Genomic DNA, 20,937 nt, shown 5'->3' on the forward strand with positions numbered 1-20,937 from the left:
TTTTATAGCAAGGAATTGGCAAAGGCACTGATCACAGAGAGGCTAACCAAATAAATCGAAATATACTTGATCGTAGCCTATTATGACTGCCTCTTTAAGTTGTACACTTCATTGACCTCAAACTCACCAAATTTCTGCAAAATTGTTTCACCACATTTCTTTAGGAGTCCACATTAGATAATTAATAACGTCACCATAGATGGATATGAGATATTTTGGTTAAAGGGAGTCTTTCACCTAAAATGACCATTATACACCACAAACATCATGATATCCATTACATTCCCTAAAAGGGGAGAGGTTTGATTTGAACAGCGCCGTGGGGGCCTGGGCACCGGCCGCATAAACGCCGCCCCTGGGCACCTTCAGAAGCTAATTGGCATCTGGAATAAAAGCGGTTTTAAGAGAAAATAGGTGATGGACAGCAATATGAAAGGTAAGATTATAATATGGGGAATGTAATGGATATCATTGTTTGTGGTGTATAATGGTCATTTTAGGTGAAATACTCCCTTTAAGTTTATAGAAGTAGGTCGATGGTTGAACAACCAGTGAATGATTGTTCTTCCAATGGTACCAAACATGTTTTAGTCCACATTGGCTGTTACAGTTCTTGGGGCAAACATTTACGGCATGGCCAATTTCTTTCCAGATGATGTCTGTACACCATCCTTCGGCCAACAAGGATCATTTGTTCAATTTTTCCAAGTGCATAATGCCCACATTTAGCCTCTTTGCTATTAGTGCTTCTACCTATTTTCTGCCATACATGACTAGTCAACAACCTGTTGATCAAGTGGCATTGATAAAGGCTAAACAAAGTTAAGGGACTAAAATATACATTTTTATATAAAAGTTAGGTCTCAGATCTTCCATTTCTTCTGTGATCGTCCCAGTCACATCATCAGTTATTGTTTTATATTAATATTGCTGTCTTCTCGCTCCTCTTACTTGGAGGAATCCCATGCATGGTGAACCATAGAAGGGTTAAGTTTCACATTGAAGTTATATTGCCAATTTTCCACTCTTTTAACAAGGCAAAGTAATCTGATATAAGCTAAGGAACCATAAACCATTTCCTGGGTATCTATACAGCTATAACTGGTTGTTAATACTGTCAATGCTGGGCAAAGGCGAGTGATAAAATGGTCTATATAAGGCTTCGATTTATGAGAGACAGTATAGTAAGATTTGACATCTGTAATACACTACCTGAGGGGTTCTCTGCCCGGTGCAGCACTGACATATAGTCTGATGAGCTGATTAATGAGTTGGGTGGGAGAAAGTTTGGATTCCCTGTCTGCTATTTTATTAAATCATGTCTGGCAAGGTAAATAGAGATTGTGACTGAATGCTTTGCAGCTCAGCAGGTAAAGGCAAGTTTAAGATTTGTTGACTGACAAAATAAATCTCCATTTCAGAATGTTCTAAATCATCTCTATAATCTACGTGTTTGTCAACCTGTTCACTTCCAAAGAAAACTGGAATATTATAGTCTAAAACGTGACTTTCATGGAACCAGAAGAACTACTGGCCAGGCTCCAAGTGGTTGGCAACATTTTGTATCACAGTCCAGTAACACTTATTTACAGAGGGAGATTATGATGCCGGCTACTGAATTTCAAGGGCTGGGATTGTAGAATCAGGGTAGGTATGGCCTATATACCACTAGAAAATTAAACCAACAGGGCTGGGTAAAGAGCAAAATGTCAAAAGACAGAATGATAATGAGTGATCCAAAAGAAGAAGAAGAAGAAGGCAGCACTTGCAGGGGCGTAGCTAAAGGCACATGGGCCCTAGTGCAAGAGTTCAGCTTGGGGCCCCCTCAGTGCTTTGTGGGCAGGGGAGCACATAGCCTTCGTGCTGCCTGAGGCCCAAAAAAATTAATAGCACCCCCCCATGCCAAATTTTTTACCTAACCCCTTTCCTCCAGCCAGAGGTATAACTTGACCACAATGCACTTTTATAATACCAGTGACTTCTTACGCACCACAAGGGTCTTAGAGCCCCCTGAGACTCCTGGTAGCTCAGCTGCTACCTCTACATCCCCTATAGCTATGCCCTTGAGCACTTGTATGTAGTCATAAAATGGTGAAGTCCGTGAAGAGCTTTAATCCATAGTGATTAAATCCAGTAGATGCAACGTTTCGGCTGTGAGGAGCCTTTTTCAAGCATGGATCATTGTAGCTGAAACGTTGAATCTACTGGATTTAATCACTATGGATTAAAGTTCTTCAGAATTACACAGAGTGCTGTGTTCTCCTTGTTGTTTTGTATTACAATTTAGGAACTAGAGTGGACCCATTTCCATATTCAAGGGGTACTCCGATTTTTTTTCACATATATCTTTGTGCTGTCTGAATTTTTTATTTAAGAAGTTTATGAATGGACATAGGGCCCTGAGAAGAGGTAGATGGCTGCCTGGACAACATTGAGAAGTGGAAGGCACAGTTTGTGGACTTAAAGCACAATCCAGGAACAAGGTCAATGTCAAGATCAGGAAGTCGGGAGTCAGGAAGAGTGTAATACGGGAAACAAATAGCCAAGCAAGGATAGGAACTTATTCTACAGGCAACAAGTTGAGGCTGGAGTCATCTTTAAATAGGTACTAGGAGGTCAATGTAATAAAGAGGCAATGGTCATCATGACAATCTAATGCAACTGAGAGAGGAGTGAAGAAGAGCTGCTCTGCCAGCAGAGGAGAAACAGAGGGGAAGCATGCAGTTGCCTGCCAACCAGATTTGATTGCAGCCATTTGGTGAGAATTGGCGCTGAAACTGGACAAGTTGAGTAATACAGATAACTAGCGCACTTTAGCTTTGTTTCTTAAAACAATGCATCCTTTTAAAGAACACTCCAGACAAAATATGGACCTATCACCTAGGGTCTATACGGGGCAGTGTTTCTGACACAGGGAGAGAAGTAATGTCATGCAAAGTGCACCAGAAATTATACATAAAAAGTGGAGAATGTGATGTGTACCAAATTACTTCTTTTTTGATATTTGTGTCTATTAAACTGGCTGACCTGTTGCATGTACATTTGGCAGCTGAAGAAATCTGTGTTGGTCCCATGTTCATACGTGTCTGCATTGCTGAGAAACAGCATTGCTGTTACTCCTAGAGGCTCAGCTCTCTCTACAAAAGAAACATCCTCTCCACTTTCATTGACTTTAGGAGAAGTCAGGGCCAGGCATGATTACGTTTTCACTGCCTGATCCTGTCAATCACAGTGCAGAGGGTGCGGCAGTTGCAGAGAGAGCAGAGCCTCTAGGTGTAACGGCAATGTCCCTGTTTCTTCTAGAGGCTCATCTCCATATATTAAAACATAATTTTCCTCAGCAATGCGGTCACATATAAACATCGGACCAACACAGATGCCTTCAGCTGCTAATAGCACATGTAACAAGTCAACCAGTTTCACAGGTACAAATCAAGCCCTTTGAATCACAGCCAAGTGAGGCAGCGCGACACCTGCTGACAGATGTCCTTTAAGTACCACAGTCATAAAGAGGTGTAAGTGCAGCGATGCCTAGTCCCAAGACTGCAGAACCGGACTTCACCTATAGCCGTCGCCTTTCCAGTTTACTAACTGTGTCTTCTAGTATCATTAAAATGAACCAGGCATGGATCCCACAGGATTTGTCGGTACTTTGGGCGGAGTAGCGAAGTACTGTATACCGGCCGCATCCAGCCATTGTTATACTCCAGCGCAGTTTGTGCGTTCTTTTTTTCTATTTCCCAATGTTTTGGGGCCTCCACAAAAAAATTCTAATAAATAAATAAATAGTGTTGGCTACCTCCTCCGACTCTTCCACCTACACCGCCATGTCCACCTCCTCCTCCACTCGGACCGCCACCTCCTGGCTCAAGATTATTATGTCTTAAAGAAAAGTAAAGAAATATACCGGTCAAATCACGAAAAATGTCTAAAGGTCACAAACAGAATTGGCAGACACATATAAAAAAAAACAGCACAAGAACAGTGCTGGCTTCCTCCTCCACCGCTTCCACCTACACGCCACATCCACAGCCTCCTCCACTTCCTACTCCACTTGGACCTCCGCCTCCTGGTTCAAGATTATTACTTTTTATTTTTTTCTATCTTGTTATTTTAAGTAATTTCCTTATCCATATTTGTTTGCAGGGCAATTGTCCTGCTCTTACCCTAATTTTGCTTCCTTTTGTAGCCCTCTAGCCTTTACTATGATTATTTTACAGCCATTTTTCAGCCCCAAAATTCAGGTCCCCATTGACTTCTATGGGGTTCGGGTTTGGGGGTCAAGTTTGGGTACCCGAACTAAATTTTGAAACAAAGTTTGGCCGAACCCAAACATCCACGGGTTCACTCATCCCTAGTATTGTACAGTTGGATTTCACAAGTCTTCAAAAAGGACTGCATGTTGGGAATAAAAATAAAATAAAATATATTTCGATTTTTTTCTTAATTTGCCACCCTATAAATGCACATTTGTAATATGATATTAACTCAGTGGCAAACATTTCTGGCGCAATTAACCAAGAACGATAGCTTGAACTCAACTAGATACCAAATATTATATCAAACATTTTATCTGGTCATGGCATGGAACTTCTACTTAGTCATCAAATATAGAACATACTTGAGTGTTAGAAAAAGTTATATGGCCTCGGAAGACTTGAATGCCCCTCCTTTTCATTCTGCGTTGTGGCACCTGACACCCAGGATGCTGGGTTAAGATAAACTCAGGACAGCAAACACTTAGCAGTGACAAAGTTAGATTCACCCTTGTCAGACTTTCTGATCCTGTAGGGCTCTTGAAATCCTCCAAAGCTGGACCATGGCCGCTCAGTATATCTCATTACCATGTACTTTACAATGGAGCTGTGTGCTGTGCAGACATCCATATCTAAGTATAACTTCACCCCTCTTCTGATTTACAAGTGAATAACCTCTCCAGCTCTCGAGGGCCCTGCAAGGCGCCTGAATTCCTGCCCTTCAAATCAGCAGAGAATGGCTCTTTTAACTCCTTCCCTGCTGCAGTTCATTCTTCATATAGATGAAAGAGAGAAAGAGCTGAGGTATAGGCCCCTAATTACATTACTTCACATTTTGAGCTTTTTGGAAGGTGAAAAAGGTTGTTGAAGTTAAAGGCTGACTTTATAAAAGACGGAGATGGCAAAATCCAAAGAAAATATCTAGCAAGCAGCTTTCATTACAGGGTGGGTTATGCGATCCTGTTATTACTTACACATCTAACTGCGAATAATGTGTTGAGGTCGCAAAATGAAGAATGAAGGATCATTTTAAAATATTACCCAAAATATAGCAGTAGCGAGCCAATACGTATGATTAAAGACTTTATTCTGGGCAAGCCTGCCCCTGTGCCTGTTCTGTGTTCTGAAAAACTAAACTAGAAGGAAAAGCATCATTACGTTCTCTGCCGATACAACCGCTGGCTGCTTCCAGATTAGTAGGCGTACATTAGCGTGTTGCAGAAAATGAAATATGACTAGATGGATCTGGGCAAGATTAGATTATGCAGAGTTGCTGTTTGGGCAAATACAGACAAGGTATTTCATACACCATATTTCATTTAAAATGAAACAGAATCCTCATCATTTATGATTTTTAAGTGGAATCCCAAGGTTCTTTCCACCACTAGAGCTAGTGCTTCTGTAGTTTTCTGGAAGCTAGTATGAGCAGAGTTTGAAAGGAGTCTTGGCCCCTGAAAACTGCTGACAGCACTAAACAGGGGACGGGGAGGGCAGTGTAAACATACCCTGGGTGATGGTCATTCAGGTTGCGTGACTGAGAAATCAAAGTTTTAATCCACCCAGCTTCACAATCGCAAGTGCCTAAGAGGTGGTCTCTTAATGTCCGGTGTTAAACATTTCCCAGGACTTTCCTCTGCTCAGAATGACAGGTCTAGCATACATAGGTCCAAAATTTCCTGGGACTGTCCCTAATTGTCAACAGCCCTGACAAATTTAGGCAGTCCTGAGATAAAAATGGGCTTGGCTTGTATAAGTGCCACCTATAAGTGGATGGCCCTGGTGGGTTTGTGGGTGAACCTGGAGCAGGCATAAATCCCCCAAATATTCCAACAAGAATGTTGGTATATACTGTATGTAGCATACAATCAGTAAACTGCAAGCGCCATTACTCTGAGCAGTCACTCAAAGCAGAGAGGAGAGTTGAGAAATGATCAGTATGGAGAGCATAGAGCACAGTACATGAAAGGAACAATTTCTAGCCACATGCAATTGCGACGCCAGTGTAATTAAAACTTGGATTTCTAAGACATGCATCCATCATTCAGATATCAGTACATCGCTCTCTCCATCACTATACAGTGCAGTCAGTAGTTTTGAGGGACTGAACTACTGATAAGACTCTGTTTAAGTTGACTTATATTAACCATGGAACTAATTTGGCTTGATACGTTCTCTAGCAATTTAAGGTATCACCCTTAGAACTTTCTGGACCAGCAATGAAGGGAGTCCAGAATTTTGGAGATTATCAACATTGACTCAAACTAGGTGAGGGTCCCAAGAAATGGCCCATCCCAATTATGATTAAAGGGTTTGTCTCAGGGGACACATTGATGACATATAACTAGCCATAAAACTGCTCTGCACCCAGCCAAACTCTGGAACAAAGTGGCAGTGGTATTATGAAAGCTCGGTGTCACCAAGTTTTTATAGAGACTATTATGACTTTCACTTATTTCATGTGACACATAAAAAAGTAGATATCCAGGTTCTCCTTTCACTGAGGCTCATTTGTCCTAATATATAAGTTTCAATTCTCAACAAAGGTCTTGTTGTCAAAAAAGGTCTACGTTGCATAATTTAAGGCTATGTCCCCATGAGATTCTCCAGATTTTCTGTCCACAGGATAGGTGACAAATGAATGATTAGGTGTCTACTGCTAAGGTCTCATGATTATGGAAATTAGGGTGCCAAGCTCCCTATTCCAGTGAAGTTTGAAAAGAGTGATGGCCATGCATGTGCACTGCATCGATTCAAGGTCTGTGGGACTGATGGGGATATCTGAGTGCAGTGCTCAGCTATTTCTATTAGTCCTATGCAGAGTACTGCAGATACTGTATTTTATTAAATTTATTGAGTGCTATATAATGTTTCAGTGCTCCTGCTCCCACTCTTCCTGCTCTGCCACTGTGGTCTTCCTGATTAGTCCTGTGGTGAAGATATCATGGATATCATTCACATAACCACTGTAGCCAATCACTGGCCTCAAAAATTGCTTGCTGTATATGCAAGCATCACTGTTGGCTCAGTGGTTAGCAGTGGTGCCTTGTAGCACTGGGGTCCTAGGTTTGAATCTAACCAAAGGCAACATCTGGATGGAGTTTGTATGTTCTTCCCATGTTTGTGTTGGTTTCCTCCGTGTACTCTGGATTCCAAAGACATACTGATAGGGAACCCAGATTGTGAGTCTCACTGAATACAGTGAGTTATAATGTCTATAAAGTGCTGTGGAATATGTCAGCGCTATATAAGTCAGTAAAATAAATAAAAATCACAGCTGAGGCCAGCGATTGGCTGCAGTAGTAACATGAATGGTGAACATGGAATCATCGTTGCTGGACCTGAGCAGTGTTGCCGTAGCAAAGGGTACATAAATCTTAGGCAACCCCGTTTAAGTTCTCCATTGAAAGTTTTGGTCTGGTGCGTATATGTATTTTCCTATAAAAACAATAACTAGAATATATAATTTTAAAAATAGTAATAACAGAGTAATTTTAGATGCCCAATGAGTTCACCTTCTGTTAAACCCAAACACTCAGCAGTATACATTACAGTATTCTGATCCAGATGAAACCAATAAGACTCCCAAGTGTAGTATTTGCCAGATATTTCCCAGTTGTTTTTGGCCCAAAAGAGTGTAATCAGCCATCTTATTGGACTAATGTTCTTTTGATGTCTCAATCAGAACCTAGCATTAATGGTACGTTGTATATCAGCACCTTTACAAGGGGACACAAGGGTAAACTGGATAGGGCATTTACTTAGGATAATTAATATCTTGTGCTGCATTTGCCTGATATAATATTTTTTTATTATTGTGCATATTCCAAAAAAACAGCACTTTTCTAATGTAAGTATTAAGGATAAATGCTCCAATATTTTATTACAATGCATATATCTTTCTTTTTGACTACTACTTGTATACATCTTAGTCTTTACATTGATGCCAGGTTTCATTGACTTGAATATTACTGTATTAATAAATTAAGGCCCCCAAACACATGAGTGCAGTGTTCCTCAACTCCAGTCCTCAGAGCTCACCTACCAGTCATGATTTCAGAATATCCTACAGAATGAATACCTGTGGTAAATCCTGATGCATGGACACTAATTATATCACCTGCTCAATACTAAGGAAATCCTGAAAACATGACCAGCAGGTGGGACCCGAGGATCGGAGTAGTGTATTGGCCAAGCCAGCCGAGAACAGAGGGTTTGTCCAACTGTCTAATTTGTGTGGGGAGCTCTCAACTCTCCCCTGAAAGATGATGTCAGGGAACGAAATGAATATTTTCTCCTGACCCCAGGACGCCAAGATGAATGTGTATGAGGGAGCCGGGAGGGAGTTGGGAGAGACAGCTGTCAGGTGAATGATCGTTCAGCCAACAGCTATTGAATGTGTATGGATGCCCTTAATTGTGGAAATTCTTAAAGTTAATGGGAGCAGTGATTCTGTAACCACTTCTGGCCACTACACAGTGGATGGCGTTGTGGAGTTCCAGTGCCTGTTTCTGGCGCCAAAGCTACTGATAAACAACGGGATGGCAGGAGGCAGACCCTCACTTTTCTGATATTGATGACCTACTCTAAGGCCAATCTAAAAGTCCAGCAGAATTCCTACATCATTGTCTGAACATGGCAATTTCAGTGAGACTGGCTGAGTATCTGATGTGATAGTGGTGTCCAAATCTCCACAAAAGATGATGTCAAGTGGAAAAATGTCTAGTCATGCTGAATTGTACATGTCCAATCCTTGTGTTTCCTAGGGAGATATATTGCCACCAGAGGTCTCTGGCAACAGCTTATACCACTATCCCCATTCAGAACACATACACCCCTGGCTGAGCCAAGCATTGTATAGGGGGATTGAGAGCATTAGCTATCACCTGAATGAGTGTTCACCCAGCAGATAATAAAAGTGTATGGTCACTTTTAGCCCCTGCATGTGAAAAGGTGAACAACATTAGCTCTGGGTTTATCTTCTATGTGTTATGAGCCACAGAGATTTCCCTGTTGCCTCGTGCGCTCCTCTTTACGTGCATTGTTCAGGCAGTTGCTATGGGTTAGGTTATCATCCAGCTTGTCCTGGTTAATTTAGGATGGAGCTGTTGATTGCTTAGCCTTTATGTTTCCAGGTATTTTGCTTCCCTGCTTCCCTAGTTGCTGGGATAGTGTATGTTCTGCAAATTTTTTCCAGATTCAGTACTTTGTTCTTGTCCAGTGTATCCTGGGACCTGTGGCCCAATGGTTCTTCATTGTTGTCAGCATTGAAGTTGTTTGCCGGCTTGGCTTTTGGTTTGTCTTGATGGGTTGTATTTCGGAGCATGATCAGTTCAGTGTATCTCTATTTCTGTTCACTATCATTCACCTGCTATCAGCCTGTGGGCCATTATCACCTCTCATTTACTCCACTGTCGGCATCTCATCTCCTCCATCCATGGCGATCATTATTCAGTTCCTTCTATCTGTCAGTGAATTTATTTTAGTACATTATTGTCTGCGAGTGTTGATAAATGCTTCATATACACTCAAGTTACATTATTATGACCACTAGCCAATATCCAGAGCAACCACCGTGTGCAACAAGGGCAACAGCTAAATGGGCTGGGAGTGAGTCAAGAAGGTCCTGGCAGTGCATCCACAGCTGCTGGAGGGTGCATGGGGGAGGAGCCATACAGTGACCACAACAATCGAGGTAGCCCTACAGATGCTCAATTGGGTTCAAGTATGGAGAATTAGGGGGCCAGGATAGTAATTGGAAGTCTTGGTCATGCTCTTCCAACCAATGTTGAACATTTCTAACTGTGTGACATGTTGCATTGTCTTGCTAGAAAATTCCACCCGCCCCAGAGAAGACAATCAGCATGTATGGGTGTATGTGATCTGCAAAGTTGGATTTAAACCCAAATCGGTTGAGAGTGCCTTCCACATGGATGGATAGGACCATCACACTGCCATCACCAGCTTGTGTTCCTCCAGCAATGATTGCAGGGTGTTAGTTCTCTGATGTTTCTCACCTGACACAGCAACGTCCATGTGACTTATCGAAGAAGGCAACCCCTTGCCAATCAGCAGATTTCTAATTCTGATACTGCCAATAAAATTGAAGCCTTTTCAGTTAATGCAACTTCGTTAGCAGAGGTGTAGTGACCATCTGTCTGCTTTGGAGCCCCACGCGCAGTAGGGTTCACTGAACTGTTGTTTTAGACACGCCCACTGGTTCATTTTGGCGGTCAGTTTCTGTAGCATGTTGGCACACTCCTATGCACCTTTGTCCTTGATGTTCAACACTCACATCAATGGGACGCGGTGCTCTGCAGTTTTCAAGTCGCTTATTCGCAATGGTGCCATTTATTCACCCACTATACACTTTCACCAAGTTTTACATAGTATTACATTTGTTATAATACTTTCTAAAAGAAGTGGTTTCAATCTAATTGATCTGATTCTTTTGTTTCGCATTTATTGTGCCTGAATACCATTTATCCCACAACTTGTCTGCCCTGGTCTATATTGGGTCCAGTAGCACACCACTGATCACCTGGGACAGGAAGACTGAGTGCTTCTTTGCCCTTTATGTTTTCTATGATCATGACTAAGACAGACCTTCCAGAATGACCGACTTGGGATGGAGATGATACTTACCTGGGCCCCGCGACTGGGTTTGGTATCTGACGTTTCCCTGCTGCCTCTTCCTGACGCACTAGAGTCAACATTCTTTGACGAGGGGGACACGAGGGACATGTGCCACTGCAGCTAATCAAGGGCTGCAGTGGTGAACTGTTCTCCTTACATCACGACAAGTGGTTATATGACGCAAGAGGAAGAGGTCACCACTGCCGCCTGTGTTTGGCTGCAGCGGGCATGTATCCCCCATGAACGGATGTTTAATTATGCAGATGTTGATTTCAGGTTAGTATGATCTCCACCACAGGTTGGCCACTCTGGAAGGTCTGTCTTTTCTTACACCCATATTAGTAAAATCTGCAGAGAGGGGATTACTGCATAGGTTCCTACTACCCAAGAATGTAGTCAACCAGGTCTGGACTCTCTCTGTTCATTGGCCCCATAGCTTCTGCATGAGTTTCTTCTACGATACATACACCACAATCTTCGAAAGTTCTGGCTAAAATAATTGAGTACATTTTGTATGCATTTGCACTGCACTGGTCTGTGATTTTTTATTTTTTTTTACTATACATAATAATAGGTAGTTTTAATACTCTGCACAGGAAAGGTCCAGATTTGATTCTATAAATTATCTGGATTTCCTCACTAATTGCAAAGAAAAATATCCCCAGGCTTTGTAAGTTAATATTTATTGAACATTACTTAACATCCCATGGAAAGTGTATGATTATGAACTATTTAACATTTTATAATAGGGAGTGCCGTCTGGGTCATTTCTGCTTGATCAGTTCACTAGATATGGAGAAATAGGTCCTGGGAAATTATTTAAAGTGGCGTGGTGGACGGGCAAGTGGGCTAGCGTTTAACAGACTATGCTGAGAAGCATTTGTCATTGCTTTTAGAAGTGTCAATTTATTCTACAGCTTTTCAGTTAGGGGAATCGGTATATATGCAAGACGGGAGAGAACATTGTGCCTACGGGCTTACAATATACAGTGATGTGAACATATTAGGTAAAGTAGCAGCATCAAAATTAGACATTTACACCTTATCAACAGAATAGTGTCTGACAAGTGAGGGTCCTGCCTCGGGGACCTGCTCCTATGTTAAGAACGTGGCCCTGAAGTGAATAGAGAGCAGGCCATATATGTCCAGCTAGCCCTCCATTTACCTCTTTGGGACTTCCAAAAACAGCCAAACGCTGGTTCACCTATTTTTGGAACTTCCACAACAGTGAATGGAGAGGATGATGTGTAAATCCCATACGGAGCTCATACCGTAAATACAACACCAGAACTAAGCTTACTACATAAAAACAACACCAGCACCAAGCTAATTACATAAATACAGCACTAGAACCAAGCTCATTACATAAATACAGAACCAGAACAAAACTCATTACATAACTACAGCACTAAAACCAAGCTCATTACATAAATACAGAACCAGAACCAAGCTCATTACATAATTAGAGCACCAGAACCAAGCTCATTACAAAAATACAGAACCAGAACCAAGCTCATTACATAATTAGAGCACCAGAACCAAGCTCATTACAAAAATACAGAACAAGAACCAAACTTACAGTTGCAAGAAAAAGTATGTGAACCTTTTGGAATGATATGGATTTCTGCACAAATTGGTCATAAAATGTGATCTGATCTTCATGTAATTTAGTAAGACTCCTGTACTCCACTTGGGTTTCAGTATAATGCTTTTATTTTGTGCGGTTCTAGTAAAAAAAAACGTTTTCGGCTGAATAGCCTTCTTCAGTACAACTGGAAGGGCATATAAAGTATCACAATAAGTGTGCAATAGACATACAGCACATAGTATATCGATTATAATTTAGACAGAAGAAGAAAACCATGTCGATATAACATATTGAGAGAGCGCAGTCTGTCATCTGGGGACCCTGAGGGATCCTTTTCGTCGGAATTGTCTGTGGCAGGTTGGTGGTCTTAGGAGGTGGGTTCATTCTTCAATGGATCACTTTGGTATTTCACAGGGGTTGAAGTTGGGCAAAAGGCATCAGTTGGTAGAATTAAGGAGTAATTTGGGTTTGGTATCTGACGTTTCCCCGTTGCCTCTTCCTGCCGCACTAGAGTCAAAATTCTTTGACGAGGGGGGCACGAGGGACATGTGCCACTGCAGCCAACCAAGGGCTGCAGTGGTGACCTGTTCTCCTTACATCACGACAAGTGGTTATATGACGCAAGAGGTTCTGGTTCACCTATTTTTGGAACTTCCACAACAGTGAATGGAGAGGATGATGTGTAAATCCCATACGGAGCTCATACCATAAATACAGCACCAGAACGAAGCTCATTCCATAAATGCAGAACCAGAACCAAGTTCATTACATACAAACAGAACCAGAACCAAGCTCATTACATACAAACAGAACCAGAACCAAGCTCATTACATACATACAACACCAGAACTAAGCTCATTACATACATACAACACCAGAACTAAGCTTACTACATAAAAACAACACCAGCACCAAGCAAATTACATAAATACAACACCAGAACAAAACTAATTACATAAATACAGCACTAGAACCAAGCTCATTACATAAATACAGAACCAGAACCAAGCTCATTACATAAATACAGCACCAGACCAAAGCTCATTACATAAATACAGAACCAAGCTCATTACATAATTAGAGCACCAGAACCAAGCTCATTACAAAAATACAGAACAAGAACCAAACTTACAGTTGCAAGAAAAAGTATGTGAACCTTTTGGAATGATATGGATTTCTGCACAAATTGGTCATAAAATGTGATCTGATCTTCATGTAATTTAGTAAGACTCCTGTACTCCACTTGGGTTTCAGTATAATGCTTTTATTTTGTGCGGTTCTAGTAAAAAAAAAATGTTTTTGGCTGAATAGCCTTCTTCAGTACAACTGGAAGGGCATATAAAGTATCACAATAAGTGTGCAATAGACATACAGCACATAGTATATCGATTATAATTTAGACAGAAGAAGAAAATCATGTCGATATAACATATTGAGAGAGCGTAGTCTGTCATCTGGGGACCCTGAGGGATCCTTTTCATCGGAATTGTCTGTGGCAGGTTGGTGGTCTTAGGAGGTGGGTTCATTCTTCAATGGATCACTTTGATATTTCACAGGGGTTGAAGTTGGGCAAAAGGCATCAGTTGGTAGAATTAAGGAGTAAATAGGAGGGATTATGACATAACGTACATCCTGTCTGAGGCTAGAAGGTAGGTACAGAGTATGAGGGGTCTTATAGTGCTAAATATCATATTGTGCCCCTAGTGGTATGGCCGTTGTAAGTGCTGGGTGGGTACATGGATAAGTTGCTGCGCTTATCAGAAGTCTTTGACAGGCATGCTGTGGAATCAAACATGTTACCTCATCAGGCATGCTATAGGATCTGGCATTATGCAGAGTCCGAAATAGTGTAAGTTACAATCAAATTCATACATTGTACAGGCAGAGAGGCAGTAACGATAGTGGCATGAAGACCATGGCATGTGGAAGTGCATTAGTTAGTTCTTACCCGGATTTTGGCCGCATACAGTGCAAAGCTGAGTATTAGAGATGGGGTTCCCTCAGTGGGTGGCAGGATGCTGCGTTTCTTGTGGGCTCTATGGCCCTGTTTGGCATGCGTTCCGGGAGGCTAAGGCCTGTGTGCCGGATTGCCATAGGGGTAGCTGTGTCTCCGATCCCCTTATGAAGAGGCTCGGCGTGGCGGCGTGACTGGAGGGGCTGATCTTCATCTAAGTCACAACAATAGACAATCACAGTCTGCTTAAACTAATAACACACAAAGAATTAAATGTTACCATGTTTTTATTGAACACACCATGTAAACATTCACAGTGCAGGTGGAAAAAGTATGTGAACCCTTGGATTTAATAACTGGTTGAACCTCCTTTGGCAGCAATAACTTCAACCAAACGTTTCCTGTAGTTGCAGATCAGACGTGCACAACGGTCAGGAGTAATTCTTGACCATTCCTCTTTACAAAACTGTTTCAGTTCAGCAATATTCTTGGGATGTCTGGTGTGAATCGCTTTCTTGAGGTCATGCCACAGCATCTCAATCGGGTTGAGGTCAGGACTCTGATTTGGCCACTCCAGAAGGCGGATTTTCTTCTGTTTAAGTCATTCTGTTGTTGATTTTACTTCTATGCTTTGGGTCGTTGTCCTGTTGCAACACCCATCTTCTGTTGAGCTTCAGCTGGTGGACAGATGGCCTTAAGTTCTCCTGCAAAATGTCTTGATAAACTTGTGAATTCATTTTTCCTTTGATGATAGCAATCCTTCCAGGCCCTGGTGCAGTAAAGCAGCCCCAAACCATGATGCCCCCACCACCATACTTCACAGTTGGGATGAGGTTTTGATGTTGGTGTGCTGTGCCTCTTTTTCTCCACACATAGTGTTGTGTGTTTCTTCCAAACAACTCAACTTTGGTTTCATCTGTCCACAGAATATGTTGCCAGTACTGCTGTGGAACATCCAGGTTCTCTTGTGCAAACTGTAAACGTGCAGCAATGTTTTTTTTGGACAGCAGTGGCTTCCTTTGTGGTATCCTCCCATGAAATCCATTCTTGCTTAGTGTTTTACATATTGTACATTCGCTAACAGGGATGTTAGCATATGCCAGAGACTTTTGTAAGTCTTTAGCTGACACTCTAGGATTCTTCCTCCTGGTCACTGGTGCTTATAAAGTCCATTGGCTAGTTTTAGCTCTAACCTCCACTAGACTTGCTCTATATCCAGACGTAGACTCTCTCGTCTGTGCTGTGCTGCTGTAATACTGTTCTGAATAATCCCTTAGCTTGGTCAGGGCCAAGGAGCTAAAATGGCAGCTACATTCTGGACTGCTCTTGTTCACCTCCTCCATCTACTTCCTCTCTGTTCTCTACACTCCATTCACTTCCTCCAACAACTAACTTTATTAGCAAACCCCAGGATATATATATGTCAGGAATGCTCAACCTGCGGCCCTCCAGCTGTTGTAAAACTACAACTCCCACCATGGCTTACTGCAGGCTGATAGCTGTAAGCTGTTCGGGCATGCTGGGAGTTGTAGTTTTGCAACAGCTGGAGGGCCGCAGTTTGAGCATGCCTGATATAAGTGATTCTAGCACCACCTAGGGGCGAATGGATGTAATGACACTGTAACAGCCTGGTAATAGGAATTACAGGAATATACAGAAATACATTTCGATAAGCAAATACAAAAGTTTGGAGTGCCCACGAACATCACTGAGTGGGACACTGCCTAAAGATATGCTGGGAGTTGTTATACAAGACAGAATCCGCTTATTCATCCTCATTTTATTGTAGACCATGCGAGTGCAGCACTGATCAGATAAATTCAGTGGCAGAATAAACATTTATTGTACATTTAGTGACTTCTCCTGGCCATGGCTCATTTCTTCAGTTTGCTGCCCAAATGTCTTTAGTGCCTTGCTTTACCAACTCATAGGCATGTATATACTATTGCAAACTCTCAGTGCCCCAGCTGTGCCCTGAATATAATAGCAAGTTACACTGTGCCCATGAATGCAATCATGTTACATACTGTGCCCCCATAAAGCAGCACACACATATTCCCAATAATGGTAGTGGTCTTCTGTAGATAATGCCACACACTCTGTGTAATGATGATTAAAGGGGTATTCCCATCTCAGATATTGATGTTTGTGGCATCAATTTCAGATAGACGTGGGTCCCACCTCTGGCAGAACAGGGTCCCCGAAGTCAAGGAGAGCTTACTGAGCGTTTGCAGTGTGTTCTCCATTAATGCTCAGCAGTGAACGGAGAGCGCCGTGCAGGCACAGTCACCTCTCTAGCCGAACCAGCGCTCAACTATTTTTGAAATTCCCATAGAAATTAATAGAGGATGGCCATGCTTGCGTGGTGGGCTTTCCATGACTTTGGGGTGACCTAGTCTGGAGATAGGAGCAGATCCTAGTGGTGGCATCTGACTTTAATAGCATATCCTAGCAAAATAACATCAATGTCTGAGATGGGAATAGCCCTTTAAGGGTCAAGTTTGTTTTTTCTTATTTTTTTATTTCTTATAAGCTGCTTCTATAACTTGCTATCGTCTGTTTATGGAGTATTCACTATACACTGTGGATGTGTCTGGCTTTAACATTCAAGCAGAAGGCATACTATTGAGCAATTAGCAACTTTTATAAGAAAACAACTTTCCGTCCGTCTTATTATCGAGTGATCTACGATTCATATAGTCTCACTGTTAAATAACCGCTGCCAAAATCATATTAGGAATGAGGTAAACAGTGTCTGCAGGGATTAGAGTGTATCAGTTATCTCAACAGCTAAGGGTGTAAAGCTCTTGTTTGGCCTGTCTGCTGCAACAAGTCTGTCTCCTAGTATCTTACAATCTATTAAACATGACTCCCTGGCCTTGCTGATCAGCTGAGCTTGTCTTCCACCTAGTGTCCGAAAATAGAATTGCAATATGGCTTCCTCCAAAGCTTTATCTGCCGCTTTTTTTACTTAAAAAAAAAAAATCACATTAATTTCATTGTTTTCATTATCAGCATTTTGGCGTAGTATTTGTGTGTTAATACATTTTTATATGTTTTTTTTTCTCATGTATTTTCCAGTTCTGCAGAGAAGCTTATGGAGAAACATAAAAAAGAAAAGCCATTGACCCAAGTAACGCATTAAAGAAAAATGGCACAAAAATGCAGTGTTTCCTTAACATTTAACATATGGCAGCAGTGTTTTTAGAAAAAACAAATGCAGGGAAAAAAACTCCAGGAAAACTCGAAAAAAAATGCTGCCAAATTTGAAGGGCATCTGTCATCAGATTTGTCCCTATGACACTGGCTGACCTGTTACATGTGCACTTGGCAGCTGAAGGCATCTGTGTTGGTCCCATGTTCATATGTGCCCGCATTACTGAGAAAAATGATGTTTTCATATATGCAATTGAGTCTCTAGGAGCAACGGGGGCGTTGCTGTTACACCTGGAGGCTCTGCCCTTGCTGCCTCTCTCACTCCCTCTCCACTTTGATTGACAGGGCCAGGCAGTGTAAACATTATCACTGCCTGGCCCTGTCAATCAAAGTGGAGAGTTTGCAGTTGCATACAGAGCAAAGCCTCTAGAGCAGGCATCCTCAAACTGCGGCCCGACAGCTGTTGTAAAACTACAACTCCCACAACGCTCTGCTGTAGGCTGATACCTGTAGGCTGTTCGGGAATGCTGGGAGTTGTAGTTTTGCAACAGCTGGAGGGCCGCAGTTTGAGGATGCCTGCTATAGAGGTTCATTTGCATATATTAAAACATCCTTTTTCTCAGCAATGCGGGCACGTATGAACATGGGACCAGCACAGATGTCTTCAGCTGCCAGTTTCATAAGTACAAATCTGCTGACAGATGCCCTTTGAGGCAAAGGCTTTTAATCATTTTGGTGCATATTGGGAGGTCAGTGCACCAGAAACTATAATCTATGCTAGCTAGGAGCTGGCTTAAATTTTAGGTGTAATTTATGGCATTTTTCTGGTGTAAGTAATGCTAAGTCTATCGGGCCATATATACTCCAGCCCATTCTGTCCCGCCCCACCGACTTCCTAGAAAATTGGCGAACAAAAATTGCAAATCTTTCTGTTACTCTTCAACTTTTTATGCAATTTTTCTGGTGCAGAGGGCTTAATAAATTCCCCTAGAAGGTATCGTAAACAGAGGAAAAGGATAACCAGGAGTGCGTTCGTTTTGGATCTACTCCTGGTTTTGGCTTCAAAAACTGAACCAAAAACCCTGCACATGTAAACTCTGCCTAATAGATATATTGGGGCACATTTACTACAGTGTCTGAGCCTGTTTTCATCAGTAAAAAGCGTGTTTCCAACTGTCTTATTTTTTAAGTCTGATTTACCAACCGATTTTGCACCTGTTTCGGAGGCATTTGTGCCTGTTGTGCCTATTTTGAGTTTTAAGACTCATTCAGAAGTTAAGACCTGTTTAGGCTCCTTTCACACTAGCGTTCGTCGGTCCGCTCGTGAGCTCCGTTTGAAGGAGCTCACGAGCGGACCCGAACGCCTCCGTCCAGCCCTGATGCAGTCTGAATGGATGCGGATCCGCTCAGACTGCATCAGTCTGGCGGCGTTCAGCCTCCGCTCCGCTCGCCTCCGCACGGCCAGGCGGACAGCTGAACGCTGCTTGCAGCGTTCAGCTGTCCGCCTGGCCGTGCGGAGGCGAGCGGATCCGTTCAGACTTACAATGTAAGTCAATGGGAACGGATCCGCTTGAAGATGTCACCCTATGGCTCAATCTTCAAGCGGATCCGTCCCCCATTGACTTTACATTGAAAGTCTGAACGGATCCGCTCAGGCTGCTTTCACACTTAGAATTTTTTCTAAGTTATTAATGCAGACGGATCCGTACTGAACGGAGCCTCCATCTGCATTAATATGATCGGATCCGTTCAGAACGGATCCGATCGAACGCTAGTGTGAAAGTAGCCTTATGTAGGTGCACCTTATTTTGTGTCAATTTAGTCATAAAAGCAGTCTTCTACTCCACTCCAGGGCTGGCGTACTTTTCTGCTTCGGTTTTGAGTGGTGAGTTGTGCCACATTTTGCCCACTTTCATGGAGACGTGCTCCTAATTTCAGCTCACTTGCGCCACATTTTCATGTGCACACTAATTAGAGCAGTCTTAGTGAATATAAACCTGTCTTATAAGAAAACAACCACTAGAGGTGAGACTTAAACCAAAAAAGAAAAAACTGATTTAATAAGAGATAATAAATGAGACGCAAATTGAAGACAGATTTTGCCAATACTCCAGTATTATTTTTACTCAAAAAAGGCGAGATTAGTATATGTTCCGCACTGTATCTGGCCAATGAATGAATGAAGAGGGGATTGGGGTCCAAGTACACTTTTAGGTTCTGATCGGGTTTTGTTCAGGTTCCCTTATGCAGTTTTTTAAGCTAAACCCAGGTGTGGATTCTAAAGGGAAAATAAGTATAAAGGACAGATACAACTTCTCTTTATTGATTCCACTCCTGGTTTTAGCTTCAAAATTGCACCAGAAAACCTGACACAGACGGCACCTGCCATGTATGCCTTGTGAAGGCTGGGGCCCTGGCATCCTATTACACTCCACCTCCAAGGCTAGTTTCACACTATTGTGAAAAAAGATCTGGCATGTTGTTCCAGCAGGGAATAGCCTGGCGGAGCTCTCTGGATCTGGCATTGCCGGAAGCTGGCCGAATGCCCGCTGGCCCCATTGACTATAATGGGGACCCACAGAGATCCAACTGTAACGCGGCAAATATACAGAGAATCGGTGGACAAAGACAGCTGCACAAAGGAGTTTTTATACGTCCGATTCTCTGCATATTTGCCGGGTTGCAGGCGGATCTTCACCAGTCCCCAAAAGTTAAAGGGGTTGTCCAGGTTCAAAACTCAAACCAGACATACCCAGAATTTCACCCAGGCAGCCCCCCGATGTTAGCAGGATCGCGCAGGGCAAGGGCTTGTTTGTTTACTTTGGTACACTGCTAGGCGGAGGCTTCTGCCCAACAGTGTGCTTGGTGACGTCACCGACTCTGATGGGCCAGCTTTAGTGCTACCCTAGCCGTCTCACAGGCTAGGGCAGCACTAAAGCCCGGCAGCACCTGATCTCCTGACAATGCCTTTGCCCTGAGCGACTCAGCATGAAATGCTCCCATGCTCATCTTAGTGGAGGGTGCCTGTGTGAAACTATGGGTATGTCCGGGTTCAGCTCTGAACCCGGATAACCCCTTTAATGTAGCTGGTGGGATTCAGGTAGCGTCCGGAAATGCCAGATTCAGAGATCTCCATCAGGCTATTCCCTGCCGGAACAACCCGCCAGATTTCTTTACCGCTAGTGTGAAACTAGCCTTAGTAAATCTTAACCACTCTGTGAACCCACCTTAGGCCTTGTTCACACAGAGGGGTAGATTTATAAAAACTGGTGTAAAAAAAAACTGGTTTAGTTGCCGAAAGCAACCAATCCGATTCCACCTTTCATTTTCCTACAGATCTCTGAAAAATA

Source organism: Bufo gargarizans, chromosome 6, assembly GCF_014858855.1.
Source record: "Bufo gargarizans isolate SCDJY-AF-19 chromosome 6, ASM1485885v1, whole genome shotgun sequence".
In the NCBI taxonomy this organism is placed as follows: Eukaryota; Metazoa; Chordata; class Amphibia; order Anura; family Bufonidae; genus Bufo; species Bufo gargarizans.